The sequence below is a fragment of the Podarcis pityusensis genome, assembly GCF_964106645.2.
Source record: "Podarcis pityusensis genome assembly, chromosome: 10".
NCBI lineage: Eukaryota > Metazoa > Chordata > Lepidosauria > Squamata > Lacertidae > Podarcis > Podarcis pityusensis.
This window is the reverse complement of record NC_138035.1, coordinates 4212944-4231471: the sequence shown is the minus strand read 5'-3', so window position 1 is coordinate 4231471 and position 18528 is coordinate 4212944. Positions and strand designations below refer to the sequence as shown.

At 47.0% G+C, this 18528-nt stretch overlaps 1 protein-coding gene and 1 long non-coding RNA gene across 7 annotated transcripts in view; one reads left to right on the top strand and one right to left on the bottom strand.

Annotated features, from left to right (window-relative positions):
* LOC308486304 (uncharacterized protein) overlaps positions 1-18528 on the top strand; it is a 174763-nt gene that overhangs the window by 87021 nt on the left and 69214 nt on the right. For 2 of the 5 annotated variants that reach the window (XR_013991019.1, XM_081023027.1), the window contains exon 1: positions 16444-16579. The exons of 2 other annotated variants lie outside the window; for them this stretch is intronic. The gene's annotated coding sequence lies outside the window, so the exon portion shown is untranslated. Of the gene's footprint in view, positions 1-16443; positions 16580-18528 lie in introns of those variants that run through there. One more of the 5 variants, XM_081023025.1, reaches the window with a different exon arrangement.
* On the bottom strand, positions 7781-10811 carry LOC308486480. 2 transcript variants are annotated; one of them, XR_013991070.1, is made up of 3 exons: positions 9382-10811; positions 8857-9066; positions 7781-8730 (listed from the first exon to the last, which is right to left on the bottom strand). It is a non-coding gene; the product is annotated as an uncharacterized lncRNA (long non-coding RNA). The 2 variants fall into 2 exon arrangements; XR_013991071.1 differs by having other exon boundaries at positions 7786-9066; positions 9382-9721; positions 9817-10811.

Below are 18528 nucleotides of genomic sequence, written 5' to 3'. Positions count from 1 at the left end.
TAATAGTACAGTGGTACTTCGGGTTAAGAACTGAATTCGTTCTACAGCTCCGTTCTTAATCTGAAACTGTTCTTAACCTGAACAATAACTTTAGCTAATGGGGCCACCACGCTGCCGGAGCACGATTTCTGTCCTCATCCTGAAGCAAAGTTCTTAACTAAAGGTACTATTTCTGGGTTAGCAGAGTCTGTAACCTAAAGTGCCTGTAACCCGAGGTACCACTCTAGACATTATAGTATTAGTATTTTCCCCCAGCCACTCTGGGCAGTTTACAGTGCATATAGGTAAAGGTAAAGTGGCCCCTGCCCATTAGGTACAGTCGTGGCTGACTCTGGGGTTGTGGCGCTCATCTCGCTTTACTGGCCGGGGAGCCGGCATACAGCTTCTGGGTCATGTGGCCAGCATGACTAAGCCGCTTCTGGCAAACCAGAGCAGCACACAGAAACGCCGTTTACCTTCCCACCGGAGTGGTATCTATTTATCTACTTGCACTTTGACGTGCTTTCGAACTGCTAGGTTGGCAGGAGCAGGGACCGAGCAACGGGAACTCAGCCCATCGTGGGGATTCAAACTGCCGACCTTCTAATCGGCAGGTCGTAGGCTCTGTGGTTTAACCCACAGCACCACTCGCATCCCTACAGTACATATACTGTACAAGACAGTAAAACATCAAACATTAAAAACCTCCTGATACAGCTGTCTTCTAAATGTCAGATGGTTGCCTACTTCCTTGCCCATAGAAGGGTGGGCATCCCATGTGGCAGGAGGCCCTCTGCCTGCTTCCCTGGAACTTCACTTCTAACAGCAAGGGAACCAGCAGAAGACCCTCGGAGGCGGACCTCCCTGTCCGGACTGAACGATGTGGGTGAAGATGCTCCTTCACGTCCACAGGGCCGAGGCTGATGAGGGCTTTGGGTTGCAGATCTTGCTCCTCCATAATGATCGTTGTATAGGAGAAAAGACAGAGGCAGCAAAAAAATAATTCAGCTGAGAAATTTATTACTGAAGACAGAGAAGCATAACAGGATCCACACAAAAAAAGTAACTGACAGTAAAACCCTGAGCATACCAAAACAGCACTCAAGTAAGAAACAGACAAGCAGAGTAGAGTAATATCAGAATAGGAAGTGGGAGCAGGCACATTTCAATACTGTAATTTATATGTAATTCAAGGTCAGAGTGACCCTGGGACTAGATAACAAGCCTCCAAGTGGACGTGCCCCATCTGCCCTTCACTTTCCTCTTCAGCACGGGCAGAATCTGCCTTCTGGACTGTGGGATTCACGGTTGTTCTCCTCCTCTCCATCAACCAGGGCTTGACTTCAGGTGCAGCAGAATTCCCCAGCCCCCCAAGGATTTGAGACGTATCAGCTTTCCTCACCTGGTTTAGCCGGCCGGTTGAAGCCGTTGCTTGAACCCCTGTTGCATGCTGACAGCTTCTGGAAGCCACAGGTGAGAGCTGAGTGCAGGGTGGGCATCAAGGGTGGAAAAATGACCCCAGAAGGTGCAGGACATGTCCCCCAGCCAAGGAACTACTTATCCCAAACACCCCATGACATCTAGATTCAGGTAGGTAGCCGTGTTGATATGACGCAGTTGAAATAAAAAATTACAAAATATTCCCGTAGCACCTTAGAGACCAACTAAGTTTGTTCTAGGTATAAGCTTTCGTGTGCATGCACACTTCTTCAGATACACTGAAACAGATGTCACCAGACCTTTATATATCATGGGAGGTGGGGGTTTTCCTCAGAAGGGTACTCCTACTACGATCTCCCACTACCCTTCACTATAAGAGGAAGTGTGCATGCATATGAAAGCTTTTACCTAAAACAAACTTAGTTGGTCCCTAAGGTGCTACTGGACTATTTTTTTACTATTTTTTTCAGCTGTGTCAGACCAATATGTCTACCTACCACTAAGTACAGTTATCTCCTTGCCTTGAATATCCTGCTTTTCAGTGCCAGATTAGGATAGTCCTCTGTCAGAAGACAAGCACAGGATCAGGCAGCACATCATCATTATAAAGAACCATTGGGGTGGGTGCTTCCACCTGGGATTCCCATGTGCCAGCTGCTTTCCTTCTGCTTCTCCTGCTCTCTCCATGCAATGTGAGTCATGTAGACAGAGGTCCATCTCCAAGAACAGGAGCTTCCCTGAGCACCCATTCAGCTGACGCCAAGCACCAAGCCTTGTCACTAGTTCTCTGACTGACCCAGACCACAGTCCCTGGAAGAGATGAAGGCCTGGGTCTCCCAAATTGGTCCATATGGACCTCCTGAGGTCAGTGGGACTGTGCAGGTGATTCATGAAGATCTAGAGGTGGAAACGGGGGCAGCCACTTGATTTGAAGGGCAGTCTCAGAGGACAACAGTATTCCAAGATCATGCTGTGTTATTAAAGATGATTGAGGATTATGAATGGTTGCTGATGCATTACTACCATTTAACATCATACCATTTTCATTTCCTAAAAATTGGGAACATGGGGAGGACATGGGAGAATGTAGGAGATGTTGAAATAAGAGAAGGTGCTAATGGCAGTTGATGTGCCCTTTCCCCCCCTGTGTTTTCTTTCCTGAAACCCAAACAGGATTTCCTTTCTGCCCACTCTGAAAAAGGTGATGGAGAAGACAGAATTGCAGGGGACAGGGCACCTTTCGTTTCATTAGGAATAGCCTTTAAAATGTGTGAAATGTGGAATATGCTTCACTGAATGAGCACACATAGTTCACATCAACGAACAGAAAAAGGAAAGAACCCATTTAAAGGTATCGAGTGCGGAAAGAGCTTCTCTTTCAATCCAAAACTTAGAACACACCAGCGGACTCACACAGAGAGAAAACGTTTTACGTGCAGGGAGCGTGGGAAGAACTTCAGTCAGAGTGGAAACCTTAAATTGCTCAAACAGACTCACACAGCGGGGAGACAATATGGAGTGTGGAAAGAACTTTAATAATAGTGGAAGCCTTAGAAGACATGAACAGACTCACACAGGGGAGAAACCATTTAAATGCATGGAGTGTGGAAACGTCTTCAGTCAGAGTGGACACCTGAGAAGACATCAACGTACTCACACAGGGGAGAAACCATTTCAGTGTATGGAGTGTGAAAAGAGCTTTAGTGATAGTGGAAGCCTTAGAAGACATCAACGGACTCACACAGGGGAGAAACCATTTAAATGTACAGAGTGTGGAAAGGGCTTCAGTTGCAGTGGAAATCTTGGAAGACATCAATGGACTCACACAGAGGAAAAACCATTTAAATGTATGGCGTGTGGAAAGCTCTTTAGTGATAGTGAAAGCCTTAGACAACATCAATGGACTCACACAGAGGAGAAACCATTTAAATGCATGGACTGTGGAAAGAGTTTTAGTAATAGTGTAAGACTTAGAAGACATCAGTGGACTCACAAAGAGGAGAAACCATTTAAATGTACAGAGTGTGAAAAGAGCTTTAGTGATAGTGGAAGCCTTAGAAGACATCAATGGACTCACACTGGGGAGAAACCATATAAATGTATGGAGTGTGAAAAGAGCTTTAGTGATAGTGGAAGTCTTAGACAACATCAACGGACTCACACAGGGGAGAAACCATTTAAATGCATGGAGTGTGGAAAGAGCTTCAGTCAGAGTGGAGACCTTAACAATCATCAACGGACTCACACAGGGGAGAAACCATATAAATGTATGGAGTGTGGAATGAGCTTCAGTAAGAGTGGATACCTCAATAAACATCAACGGACTCACACAGGGGAGAAACCATTTAAATGCATGGAGTGTGAAAAGAGCTTCAGTCAGAGTGGACACCTCAATATACATCAACGGACTCACACAGGGGAGAAACCATTTAAATGTATGGAGTGTGGAATGAGCTTCAGGCAGAGTGGACAACTCAATATACATCAACGGACTCATACAGGGGAGAAACCATTTAAATGTACAGAGTGTGAAAAGAGCTTTAGTGATGGAGGATGGCTCAGGAAACATCAACGGACTCACACAGGGGAGAAACCATTTCAATGTACGGAGTGTGAAAAGAGTTTTGGTAATCGTAGATACCTTAGAGAACATCAACGGACTCACACAGAGGAGAAACCATATAAATGCGTGGAGTGTGGAAAAAGCTTCAGGCAGAGTGCACACCTTAGAAGACATCAACAGACTCATACAGGGGTGAAACCTTTTAAATGTATGGAGTGTGGAAAGAGCTTCCGTTGTAATACAAGCCTTAGATCACATCAACGGACTCACACAGGGGAGAAACCATTTAAATGTATGGAGTGTGGAAAGTCCTTCAGCTATAGCGGAAACCTGAGAATACATCAGCAGTCTCACATTGGTGAGAAACTATTTAAATGTATGGAATGAGGAAGGAGATTTGGTGATAATGGAAAGCTTAGAACACATCAACGGACACAAACAGGGGAGAAACCATTTCAGTGTATGGAGTGCAGAAAGGTCTTCAGTCAGAATGGATATCTGTATTTACACCAACGGACTCACACAGGGGGGAAACCATTTCAATGTATGGATTGTGAAAAGAATTTTAGTAATAGTGGATGCCTTAGGAACCATCAACAGAGTCACACGGGGAGAAACCATTTCAATGTATGACATGTGGAAAGGGCTTTAGTTGCACATCAACCCATCAACGGACTCACACGGGAGAAAACATTTAAAGGTATGGTGTACAGTAAATGCTTCAGTCAGAATGGAAATCTGAGAAAACATCAGCCGCACACACAGGGGAGAAACTATTTAAATGTATGGACTGTAGATGGAGTTTCAGTCTGAGTGGAAACCTTGATTTATGTCACCATACTCAAACAAGGTTATGCTTAAAATTCTACAAGGTAGGCTCAAGCAGTATGTGGACTGAGAACCCCCAGAAGTGCAAGCTGGATTTAGAAGAGGCAGAGGAACCAGAGACCAAATTGCAAACATGCGCTGGATTATGGAGAAAGCTAGAGAGTTCCAGAAAGACATCTATTTCTGCTTCATTGACTATGCAAAAGCCTTTGACTGTGTCAACCACAGCAAACTATGGCAAGTTCTTAAAGAAATGGGAGTGCCTGATCACCTCATCTGTCTCCTAAGAAATCTCTATGTGGGACAAAAACTACAGCTAGAACTGGATATGGAACAACTGATTGGTTCAAAATTGGAAAAGAAGTACGACAAGGCTATATATTGTCTCCCTGGTTATTTAACTTATATGCAGAATTCATCATGCGAAAGGCTGGGCTGGATGAATCCCTAGCCGGAATTAAGATTGCCAGAATAAATATCAACAACCTCAGATATGCAGATGACACAACCTTGATGGCAGAAAGTGAGGAGGAATTAAGGAACCTTTTAATGACGGTGAAAGAGGAGAGCGCAAAATATGGTCTGAAGCTCAACATCAAAAAAACAAAGATCATAGGCACTGGTCCCATCACCTCCTGGCAAATAGAAGGGGAAGAAATGGATGCAGTGAGAGATTTTACTTTCTTGGGCTCCATGATCACTACAGATGGTGACAGCAGCCACAAAATTAAAAGACGCCTGCTTCTTGGGAGAAAAGCAATGACAAACCTAGACAGCATCTTAAAAAGCAGAGACATCTCCTTGCCAACAAAGGTCCATATAGTTAAAGCTATGGTTTTCCCAGTAGTGATGTATGGAAGTGAGAGCTGGACCATAAAGAAGGCTGATCACCGAAGAATGGATGCTTTGGAATTCTGGCGCTGGAGGAGACTCTTGAGAGTCCCATGGACTGCAAGAAGATCAAACCTCTCCATTCTGAAGGAAATCAGTCCTGAGTGCTCACTGGAAGGACAGATCCTGAAGCTGAGGCGCCATTACTTTGGCCACCTCATGAGAAGAGAAGACTCCCTGGAAAAGACCATGATGTTGGGAAAGAGGGAGGGCACAAGGGGACGACAGAGGACGAGATGGTGGGACAGTGTAGGCAAAGCTACCAGCATGAGTTTGACCAAACTGTGGGAGGCAGTGAAAGACAGGAGTGCCTGGCGTGCTCTGAAGCTCAACATCAAAACCCATGAAGAGTTGGACACAGCTAAATGACTAAACAACAACAACAACAACTCACACAAAAGACAAACCATATAAATATCAGGAAAGTAGATAGAGGTTCACTCTTAGTGAAAGGTCAGAATCAACAGACTCATGGACAGGAAGAACTTTAAGAGTTGAAACCCTTCAAACGATCAACAAACTCAGAGGGGGGAAGCAGTTTAAATGAAAAAGACTGCAAAAAGTGCTTTATTTATAATGGAGTGATTAAGCAACATCCCGGGACTCTCACATGGGAGAACCCATTTAGATGTATGTAGTGTGGGATATCTTCCTCTCAGAGTCCACTCTCAGCAATGAACTCAGCAGGAAATCATTCCTAAAAGCATGAGGTATGTTTGATGTTCTGGTTTTTTTATGTATAACTATAATAATGAAATAATGAAGGGAACAACTCACAATCGTGAGTATAATTTTAGATGAAAGTACCTTTGGTTTTTGCACCAAACTCGCCCCCCCCCCCACCGCATGATCTCCAAGCACTGCTTCTTCACCAGAACGTCATCGCTGCCTCCTGCGCGTTCTGAACCCCATAGCTCCTGCTCTTTCTGGGGTTTGAGGAAGATAGCATTTTTCCATAGTCCCGGAAGTTTTGATTCAGTCATGCTACTCGGGAGTTTTCCTACCAGAGGACCACAGTGCTGTGGCTGCTGTAGTTGTCATGGATTGGCTGGGTGAAGGGGGGGGGAGGCACCAGCTGGGGGACCCACAAGGGAAGAAGACTCAGAGCCCAGGAACTGGTGGTGGGATGGCAATGAGCTGAAAGAGGGAGAAAAGGGAGCAGAGTGGGAGGGGAGGAAACAGGGTTTGGTGAGCAGGAAGAGTCTGGGGCAGAGAGCAGTTCAGGCTCAGAGGGAGGAGAGGAGGGGCCCAGGAGACCCAGAGAAGGCTTGCTGCTGAAGCATCCAGGGAGACTCCCCCTCCTGCTGCGACCAGCACATGCCTTTGCGTCTGGCGGTTAGAAGTCTTGGAATGTGGGGATCCCATTTTTCAACCAAAACCAAAACCCGCTAGCCTTTTCCTAGGTCTTTTCTGACCTGACAGTCGTTCGTCTTCTCTACGAAGGACTCTACAAAGCCCTTCTCCCCCTTTATCCCATGGGGTCCCAGCAACCTTTTCTGCCTCTAACACGCAATGGAAAAGAGTCCCTTTCCACTGGACGCCTGGCAGCCCAGTGCCCAATCCGGCTGCTCCAGAGAGAACGGAAAGGACCTGTAAACGCCCTTGCACTCTGACGTGCACCAGTCACTTCCTTCTGGATCTTGGTGCTGCCGGTGCAGCTGCATTCACGAGAAAAAGAGAAATTGGGAACTGAGCCCAAGTCCCCTGCTATGCAAACTGGCCACTTGGACCAGCCTTGGGGCGTCTTCCTTGGGAAAAAGGAAAAGTTTCAGATCTCAGGTTCCCCAACAGGGAATGAGAGCTTTGATTGGCGTTCTCCTCTTGCAGTTAATTGCCTCTCTAATTTGAGAACCCCAAGTCTCCCCCTCTGTGGGAGTCATAAAGCCAAGGCAGAGGCTTGTAAATACTGCAGGGTACCTCCGGACCTCGTGACCAGCACTCTGAGCTTTACAAGGTCTTGGAATGCAATGGCCTTCTATGGCATGGGTGCAATAAAAGCTTGACCGGATGAGGTAACGTGAGACATTGGAATGCAGCCATGAGGCTGGACAGAACAAAGGAGAATAAAATCGGAGGAGAGGGAGGAAGGAGCTTTTTTACCCTCCTGAAAATATTGCTGCCTTTGTGTGTGTTTTTCTTTGCCTTGCACCCCAAAATGATGGCTGGCTTCCATCAATTGGTTCCCACAAGTGGTGCCCCGTGTGAGGCAAACTTAAAAGTGTCAGGATACTTAAAGAAAAGAGGCAAAATTAAAGCAAACAGTCTGAGGCAGACTAAGAGGATTTTAAAAGAAACCATGAGAGGTTTTTCTATCCAAGCAGTGGATATCATCGGCTCACCACGCCCGGCAAGGGTTGCACAGCGCTGAAGCATCTTAGGATCCCTGGTGAGTCCGATCCCTTATTATTATTATTATTATTATTATATTGATGTTTGAAAAATGGGCAGCTCCTTGACTACTCCACAACAGAAGTTTTTAAAAGACTTAAAATTTCTCCTCTCCTCCAACAAATTGGAAGTTCCTGAGGGTGATTTGATACAGCTTATTCTGTGTATTGATGAACATTGTCCTTGGTTTCCTTTGAATGGAACATGTGAATTAAAACATTGGGACAAGATTGGTGAACATTTTCATGGGCTCCCCAGCAGTAGTGCTCGGATTTTAAATGCTTGGTGCAAGGTTCGATATGCTATGGGTTCTTTATCACCAAAAAATACCTCCCTGGCTGCATTGCCAACACAACCTCCAGCTTCCTTAATCCAGCCTGCTGTGTTAGAGTCTGCTGTGTTAGAGTCTGTTCCAATACTTGCTTTGCTGCCAGCAGCAGCTCCAGACCCCAAACCTCCAGACTACAGTTCCTCACCAGAGGACCCAATCCTGCAAAAATACAGTGGTCTGGCTGGAAATGACCCTGCTCTTTCAGCAGAACCAGCTACCCCTTTTCAACGTGCAGCCCTTGCCTGTTCCTTGTCTCTGGATACTATGGCATTCCCTGTTATTGTGCCCGCTGCTGGTGCTCCAGCAGGAACTCAAGCCCAACTGTTGGTTCCAGATGACATCAAGCTTTTGGCACGTACAGTTTTGCCCCCATCAGCTGGTGTATTGTTTGCTTATGAATGGGAAATCGCCTGTGGTGCTTATGCTCCTGCTTTACTGCAACAAGCAAGAGGAAATAATCCTAATTTTACCCTCGCAGATGTGATGGATGCTATGATGGGGCATGGCCCTTTTGCTCAGGCTTCAGTACAAGCCACACTGCTGCAGATCTTATTGAGGGATACTGCTCTTGCTGCTCAACAAGCAATGAGAAAAATCCCGGAACCCACCAGTATCCAGTCTAGGTGGGGTTCAATCAGACAAGAACCTAGAGAATCATATTCTTCCTTTATGGACAGGCTGATTACAGCAGTGAGTAGCCAAATTGAAAATCCTGAAGACAAACAAATAATTATCAAACAATTGGCCTTTGAAAATGCTAATGAGGATTGTAAAGTTGTATTGAGACTGATCATTCACAATCCTGCCACAGACACAGCAGCCATGCTTCGCATTTGTCAGTCTGTACGTACAGCAGCTCATCTGCTGGTGGCAGCGCAAAATAAAAACCAGCCTGTAGCCACCGATACAACGTTTCCAGCGTGGCAAACCAAGATCACCGATACCTCAGTGTGGGTAGAACGGTGGCCTCCACCAAAAGAAAAATCTGCAGCACCAGCTTGTTTCTGAACAGCTTATTTATGAACAATTGACTTTCGGCCACATTGAACCATCTTCATCCCACTGACCACAGCAGACAGGAACGGTTTGCTTTTATATTGCTAGTATATAACAATTTGCAGCCCACCCAGCGATGTCAGTGGATTGTCCTGCCTCACAGCATGTGGAACTCCCCTACACTTTGTCAGCATTTTATGGATGAAGCATCAAAACCTTTCCGCATGCGCCACCTAGAGGTGCTGAACACCAGCTGCATCTGACAGTATTTGCTACACCATTGTTGCCAACAGGAATTTTATATGCTCAAGACGGACAAGAAGAAGACTATCTGCATTATAGAATGGATACATTTACCTCATACCCCTCCAAAAAACATTTATTCCGTAATTGAATCCACATCAGACATTGTGATCAAAGGACGTTCACATGCTATAGCTTTGAGCGGTTTTGATGTTGCATCAATTTATTTGCCTTTTTCACAGACTGAACAGCAGCATTTATTGATCACAAATGCTGCCGTGCAAATTCCCTTGGCTGATTTTATAGGTGTCACCATTTTTAACCCCCCAAAGGATGACTGTTTGACATTTTTGACACAGGTCACCTATGTCTTGGCTATCCCCTTGTCTCTCACACCTCTCCCCTCTGCACTAACCCTTTTCACGGATGGAACAAGAAGTAGGGGGGTGGTGACATGGGAGGAGGGAGGAAAATGGAAATGTTATTTACCCCTCCACAGTCTTCTGCCCAGCGAGCTGAGCTAGCAGCTGTGATTCTTGCCTTTCAATCCTTTCCTACTCAAACTTTCAATCTTATTGTGGATACTCAGTATGTATATCGCCTTTTTGCTATTTTACCAGTATCTTATATAACTCCTTCCTTGGATTCTGACTTGTTTTCCTTGTTTTTTGCCCTGCAAGCTTTACTTCAGCACAGAGAGTTCCCTTATTATGTTGCACATCTTCGCTCCCACACATCGCACCCAGGGTATTTAGCAGAAGGCAATGCAAGAGCAGATGAAGCGTTGAAGAACATTTCTGCCTTTTCTCTCTTTTCTGATCCTGTACTATGTCATAACACCTTTCATCTCCCTGCGAAAGCATTGGCTAAGCAGTTTTCTATTCCTTTGGCCCAAGCTAGGGATATTGTGTCCCAAGGTGCTTCCTGTTCCCAAGGATGGCGTGCGGCCATGGCGAGCATCTTCAACCACGGAAGCGCCTTCCTAACCATTTGCCTTGCCTTGCCATCTTTTGCTGCACCGTTATACAAGGAAGAGAAGCAGACGACCCAGTCCAGTTGAAACCACCATATTTCACCTTATCAGCTGGCAAGCCGCTGTCATCAGAATCCTACTCTGGCTGGCAGCAACCACGGCTCAGCCACTCTCGAACTAGAAGACTTTTAGGGGAGAAAATTATCATAAGATATGGAGGAATAATATTTTTGTACAAGATATGATTATGTTTACCAGTTTATTGCATGCTTCTAAATGTTGGCTGTGTATACCTGCCCCCATTTGTTTTCAAATTAAAGAGGGGAAAGAATCATGGGGCATATATCCAAACTGTCAATATACTTTGGAATTCATGTTTAATAGCTCTTGTTCTCTTACAGGAACATACAGTGACCAATCTCAGTGCTATAGGAGTGACACCAGTGCATGGCTAATAAACTAGAAAGGAAGCCTACCATGCAGCTTGGAATCAAAATTCTTATATTCTTGGCTTCCGGATGGAAGTTGGCTTCGACATTTATTGATTTTAGTGAGCATTCTAGTAGTTATTTGCATTATTTTGTGTTGCTATATACAATGTATTCCTTCTTTAATTTCTCTATGTACTGCATGGTTCTCCAGTCTCACAAGAGTCGCTTATCGCGCTCGACATAACCATATATATGGCTCTGATTAAAATATAAAGAAAGAGGGCATGTGGGAGTCATAAAGCCAAGGCAGAGGCTTGTAAATACTGCAGGGTACCTCCGGACCTCGTGACCAGCACTCTGAGCTTTACAAGGTCTTGGAATGCAATGGCCTTATATGGCATGGGTGCAATAAAAGCTTGACCGGATGAGGTAACGTGAGACATTGGAATGCAGCCATGCGGCTGGACAGAACAAAGGAGAATAAAATCGGAGGAGAGAGAGGAAGGAGCTTTTTTACCCTCCTGAAAATATTGCTGCCTTTGTGTGTGTTTTTCTTTGCCTTGCACCCCAAAATGACGGCTGGCTTCCGTCAATTGGTTCCCACACCCCTCCCCCTCCTATCTACCTCTTGCCAGGAAGGCTGGGAGTGAAGACCGTAAGCAAAAGAGACAGCCAAGGATGAGAATCTGGGTTGCTGGGTGTTTCAGAGAAGCCCGCCCACAATCTTCTCCATTCCTAGACTCACGTCCGCATGCGCTACTCCTGGCCATCCCGGGGTCTTTTGCTAGATTGATTTATGGCCGGCCTAGGGCTGAAAATAAACTACCAAAAAAACTAAATTACTGACAAAAAACCTCACAATTGAAGGGGGAAAAAGAACTTAAAAAAAAAAAAAACAGGCCTGGAAATTTTAAAAAAAGGTTAAATACCTAGGGATCTGGATTTCAAATAAAAGTTTAAATGTATATGAGGATAATTCTAGTAAAGTATGGAAAGAAATTTTAAAAATATATATGGAAAATGGAAACCTAGACCAAACTCCATCTCTCACTCTGGGGAAGAGTCTCGGTTGTGGAAATGAATATCCTCCCCAAAATGATTTTCTTATTCCAAACAATGCCCATTTTAGGAGGAATGAATTGTTTTAAGGAGTGGAAAAGGGAAATATCTAGATTTATATGGAGTGGAAAGAAACCGAGAATTAAACACCAGTTATTAACAAATCAAAAGGAGAGAGGAGGTTTTGCATTGCCAGATTTGGAATTCTACCATGCGGCGGCAGGATTGGTTTGGATAAAAGACATTATTACACTAAAAGATATGGACCTATTAGACTTGGAAGACCACGAGAATCGGTCTGGATGGCACGCTTCTTTAATATACGAAAAAGTGAAGGTCCACAGGGGATTTTTGAGCCATGTGATAAGAAAATCATAAAATAAAATCTGGAATAAATATAAAGGAATACTTGAGCCAAAAATACCCTTGTGGACATCACCAAGAGAAGCCATATACTCATGTTAGAATAGTTACAACTAGCAAAACTGATGAGAAGAGTTAGAGGAGTATTGAACCAGAAAATACTGGAGAAGGGAGAATATTTAAGGATTATATAAGATCATATTGCACCAACCACACCATATTAGCAGAACTTGAGTGATACTTGTAAACACAACAAATGCTGTTTGTGGAGTAGACTGGAACAATATTAAAGAATATAAAACTGTGGGGGGAAACAACGGCAGTATAAACAGTACCATGAGAATGATTGAAAGTCTCATTTTGTCAAAAGTCTTTTTTATTTAATTAGGAAGATTAAGTTTTTTTATGCACATAAATCTGCTTTTTCTGCTTTCCTTTTTCTGTATTTTCTTTCCTTTTTTCTTAATTGTTTTTTCTTAATTGTCTTTTTTGCAGTATGAGATTGTAAATTCTTTGTATATGTGTGTACGTAGTTTAAATCAATAAGGATTATGTTAAAAATAAATCAATTTGTGGCCGGCCTGATGAAGCGTTGCTTTCTCTGGTTAGCCCCGCTGGAACTCCACTTCTTTCCAGACCCTGGGGTGGTCTGGACTGGTGGCTGCTCCTGGCAAATGGCCTGGTGTGCGCTGGATCACCAGTCCTTCCGTGCCCCCAGAATTCGTCCAACCGAAGGTCCCATCTGGGGTGCCATCTGTTGTAAACAAAAGCTGCCCTTCTTCCCTTATGGGGGACAGAAGAGCCCTTTATAGAGTCCCTTGTAGGTTCTCCATCGGTAGGAAAAAACAACAGAGGCAACCAGAGAATATTGAGAGGCAAAGCAGCTAGTAAGCCTGATCTTGATTGATCTGTTGCAACAGGGTACTCCCCTAACACGCAGGAAAGGAGGAGGACCCAGAACAAAGGTGTGCCTGCCTTTATATAGACATTTTAAATTCCCTGCCCTGGAGCTCCAGACCACCCCTCCATACATCATACATACATCACAGAAGGGGTGTAACCCCAGACCACCCCCCAGAAACATCATACCTACATCACAAAAAAGGTGGTCTACAACAGAAATTTGAATGTTGTTGTTTTTCCTGTCTGCCAGGTTATCTGATAATGCCTTATCTGATTCCCTTTACTGGTAGTCTGGCCATTCCTTTGAGATGGTGATTTCCCAATTCCTGAGACAATGGGAAGGTTCCCTCACCCGCTCCCTCCTTGCAGAGTAAACATTTGGTCAGTTTGGGAGTCAAAATGGTTTCAGGGTGGTCTTCCTGTGCTGCTCCAGACATGTGGTTGACATATCTATGTATGTACTTGGTTGGTAAATTTATGAACATTTATTATATATATGACCTTAAATTTTTTATTACATGATTCATCCAGACCAGCCTTTCACATGATGAATTCTGCATTTATGTTAAATAAGCAGGAAGACAATATACAGCCTTGTCGTACTCCTTTCCCAATTTTGAACCAATCAGTTGTTCCATATCCAGTTCTAACTGTAGCTTCTTGTCCCACATAGAGATTTCTCAGGAGACAGATGAGGTGATCAGGCACTCCCATTTCTTTAAGAACTTGCCATAGTTTGCTGTGGTCAACACAGTCAAAGGCTTTTGCATAGTCAATGAAGCAGAAGTAGATGTCTTTCTGGAACTCTCTAGCTTTCTCCATAATCCAGCGCATGTTTGCAATTTGGTCTCTGCCTCTTCTAAATTTGGTTCCTCTGCCTCTTCAAAATCCAGCTTGCACTTCTGGGAGTTCTCAGTCCACATACTGCTTGAGCCTGCCTTGTAGCATTTTAAGCATAACCTTGCTAGCGTGTGAAATGAGTGCAATTGTACAGTAGGTAGAGCATTCTTTAGCACTGCCCTTCTTTGGGATTGGGATTCATGTGTTGCAATCATTCAGTTTGTACAAACACGACACTCACACACGACATAGGCAACACTTCTGTTATAAATTCATAGAAAATCAGCCGTACATCGGATCTGCACCGTTCGACTTTTATTTTGCACCATGAGGGAAGGACTATCAAAGGGGGGAGACTTGACACAAGGCAGCCAACACGTCCTCAGTGAGCCCTACCCAGTTGGCATGCCAACCTTGATGGTCCTAGACAGAAGATCATTCCACTCACAAAGGACCTGCATATGGAAGTGGATTCAGTACGGACTGAAACACAGGACAGTGACCAGCCCTTCCCTCTGGGGGCAGGAAACAGGGAACTCCTCTTTGTCCTCAGGAACGTAATCATGGGGAGGGGAAAGAAGGAACCGGACAGGTGACAAGACCCTCAGGTTACCACCACAACTCCTCCTCCTTCAAAGAAGTCACACTTCTCTGAAGTCTCTCAGCCCCACTCACCTTACAGAGTGTTTGTTGTGGGGGAGGAAGGGAAAGGAGAATGTTAGCCACTTTGAGACTCCTTTGGGTAGTGATAAAGCGGGATATCAAATCCAAACTCCTCTTCTTCTTCTTCCTGAACCTCTTTGTGATGTGTCAATGATGTAGTCATGATGGAGTCTTGGGGGTGTAGCATGGGGGATTAGGAGCTAATAAAAGTTGGGGTCTTCTTTTGTTTGGGGCTTCCATCTTCTTCCACCTGGTGGCAGGTGGGAGTCCTGTGGCGACAGTCTTCAATCAAGACCAAGCCTACTGGCTGCTGTTTTGCTCTGGTATTCCTGGCTGGTCTCCTTGTTTCTTGTCCAAGGGAGCCCTCAGATTTCTCCCTTAAGACATGGAATCTGCTTCTTGCTACAATTGTATCGGCTGCTTTTCTGAGCCTCTTGGCTGTTGTGCATGGACGGGGCCTGTGTCTGTTAACGGAAAAATCCGAGGGCTCCCTTGGACAAAAACAAAGACCCCAACCAGGATAACTTGGAGCAAAAGAGCAGCCTGTAGGCTTGGCCTTTATTGATCTGTTGCAACAGGGAGCTCCCCTCACTTGCAGGAGAGAGGAAAGACCCAGAAAAATGCTGTGCAAGGGCTTATAAAGACTTTTGAAATTGCCACCCTGTAGATCAAGACCACCCCCAGAAACATCATACATACATCACAGAAAGGAGGGGTTGAGGGAGGGGTGGTGGAGGTAACCTGAGTGTCCTGTCACCTGGCTGGTTCCCCCTTCCCCCCTCCCCATGAGTACTTTCCAGGTGACAGAGGGGAGTTTGCAGTTTCCTGCCCCCTGAGGGAAGAGCTGATTATTGTCCTTTGTTCCAGTCTGTGCTGAATCCACTCCCATATGCAAGTTCTTTGTGATCTTGATGGTCTTCTGTCTAGGACCATCAGGGTTGGCATAGCAACTGGGCAGGGCTCCTGTGGATGTGCTGGGATGGTGAAGGGATTATGGCTGCCCTGTATCAAACCTTCCCCATTTTGTAGTCCTTCCTTCATGGAGCCAAATAAAAGTGGAACAGTGCAAATCCGATGTATGGTTCATTTTTCTATGAATTTATGACAGAAGCGTTGTGTATGTAGTGTGTGAGTGTGAGTGTGTGTGAAGTTTGTAGAAACTGAATGATTGGGGGGGGGTTCCTGCTACAGTGTCCACGGTCATTGTCCTGGCCTTAGAGGCTGGGGAGGGGAGCTGGGATTGGGGGGGGTCGTTTAGCTGCCCCCCGTTCCTGGTTTGAACAGCGCCAAGACCTAAAACACGGAGGGATCTAAGCTCGTGGGGTGGGGGAGGGGAGGATGTTGCAATGCAAACCTTGTAGGAGGGACGGGACCCACTTTGCAGCTGGATCTCCGGGACCTTCTCCTCCCCCCCTCAATTCTTTCCCTCCCCTCCCGGCACATCCTCCTCTCACCCCGCCCCCACAACCCCAGATCCCGCCCCCAAACATCCCACCCCTTCCTCCTCCTCCTCTTCCTCCTCCCCTCCCAAACTACCTGCTTCTTCCGGAAGTGGAGCTTCCACTCCGGATTGCTGCTCCGCCCCGCGGCTCGGGGGGGGGGCGCTTTCGGAAAGGGGAGGGAGGAGGCAGGGGACCCCCGCCCGGTGGATGTTGCAGGAAAGGAGAATCGGGAGCGAGGAGAAAGAGGTAAAGGGTTCGCGGGGGGAGGGGGGAGAAGAGGACCCAGAGACCCCGCCAGCTCCCCAAAGCGCCTTCCGTGGGGCCTGGATCCCGGCACGCGTGCTACGAAGGGGCGGAGATGGGGCGCCCACCCACGAGGACTCCCTGGCCCCGTTTCCCCCGCGTAGGCATCCCTGGGGCGCGGAGAGAAGCCAGGAGAGAGACCCCCCCCCTGTCCCCCCTTGCTCGTCTTGGGGGGCAATAGGGACGGAGAGATGGGTTGCGCCTGGCGAGGGGTGAGCCAAGGGGGCTCTGGGTGCAGGGGAGACTCAGGGATGGGGGGGCAAGGGCGGGGGGAGGAGGCGGGAGGAGACGAGGACCCAGAGACCCCGCCAGCTCCCCAGATCGCCTTCCGTGGGGCCTGGATCCCGCCACGCGTGCTGCGAAGGGAGCTTTCCTCGCAGGGCGGACCCCTCGCCCCGTTTCCCAGGCTGCGCGCGTCCCATGAAAGGGTTAAGGGGCGCGAGAGACGCCTGGATAGAGACCCCCCCAGTCCCTCCCTTGCTCCTGTTCGGGGGGGGCCCTAGGATGGAGAGATGGGGCGCGCAGGGCGAGGTGTCAGTCGCGCTAGAGTGCAGGGGAAACTGCGGGAGAGAGGGAGGGGGAAGGGAAGAGGAGCACTGGGGGGGGGAGATAGGAAGACCAGATTTTTTGGGGGGGCGTCTCAATCATGGCTTCCTTGGGCAATCTTCGAAGGGGCCGCCTTGGCTTCTCCCTCAAGCACAGGAATGCCCCCCTGTTATGTACTGAGTTGAATAGGATCCAAACTGTAGCAGTCTGATTGGTCCTAGAACAATAGGATCCAAAAGGCAGCAGTCTGATTGGTCCTAGAACAATAGGATTCAGAATGCAGCAGTCTGATTGGTCCTAGAACAATGCAGCAGTATGATTGGTTGGCAGGAACCACCCAATCCTGCTCCAGATAGAAGTGAATCCACAACCTGATTGGCTTACAGTAGAATTCCAGAATTAGCCAATCATGTGCAGCCCATTGTGTAAATAATGTATATAAAGCAGATACTGTGAGGGGACAATTATTCATTCCTCCTCACCACTATGAGCTGAATAAAGAGCATGAAATCACTTTGCGACTCTGAGTATATTTCACTGGCGACGAAGGTGGGATCCCGCTGAGCTGACTGCCACACACAGCACCGCAGCACCGCCAACTGCCGCACCGCTGCCTCGCACCGTGTATCCAAGCTTCAGCTCCGGGGCACAAGGAACTCAGAATGGCAGCCAACAGCAGCTTCTCGCCATTCAACCCAGCATCTGGAGACTGGGAAGCGTACGCCTCCCGTTTCACCTTCCTCCTAGAAGCCAAAGGGGTCACCGACGAAGAAGACGCCAAGAAGAGGGCGATATTCTTCAGCGTCTGCGGAGAGGAGACGTTTGAAATCGCCCGGGCTCTCCTTGCGCCTGAAGACGTCGCTACTGTTCCATACAAAACAATAATGGAACAGCTGAAGGGGCACTTTTCGCCGCAGCCCTCAGTGGTGGCTCGTCGAAATGCCTTCTACGCAAAGCGGCAAGCCCCTGGGGAAACCATAACTGGGTTTGTGACCTCTCTCCGCCAAGCCGCCCGGTTCTGCAACTTCTCAGAGCTGGAGAACATGCTTCGTGACCGCCTCGTCGGTGGCCTGAAGGATGAGAAGCTGCAACGACGCCTCTACGCTAAGAAGGACCTAACGTTCCAGGTCGCTCTGGAGGAGGCCCTGGCAACAGAAGCTGCCGAGAGGTCGACCCAAGAGGCACGGCCGAGCCTGCCATCCCAACCGAGGGTCCACCATGAAGACCTCACCGACGACTCAGGATCCGACAGGGAGGAGGTGCACCGAGTACAGCAGCGCACTCAAGCAGCGCACAGACCACAGCTGCCTCGACGAGAAGGAGGGAACTGCGCAAGCTGCGGGGAG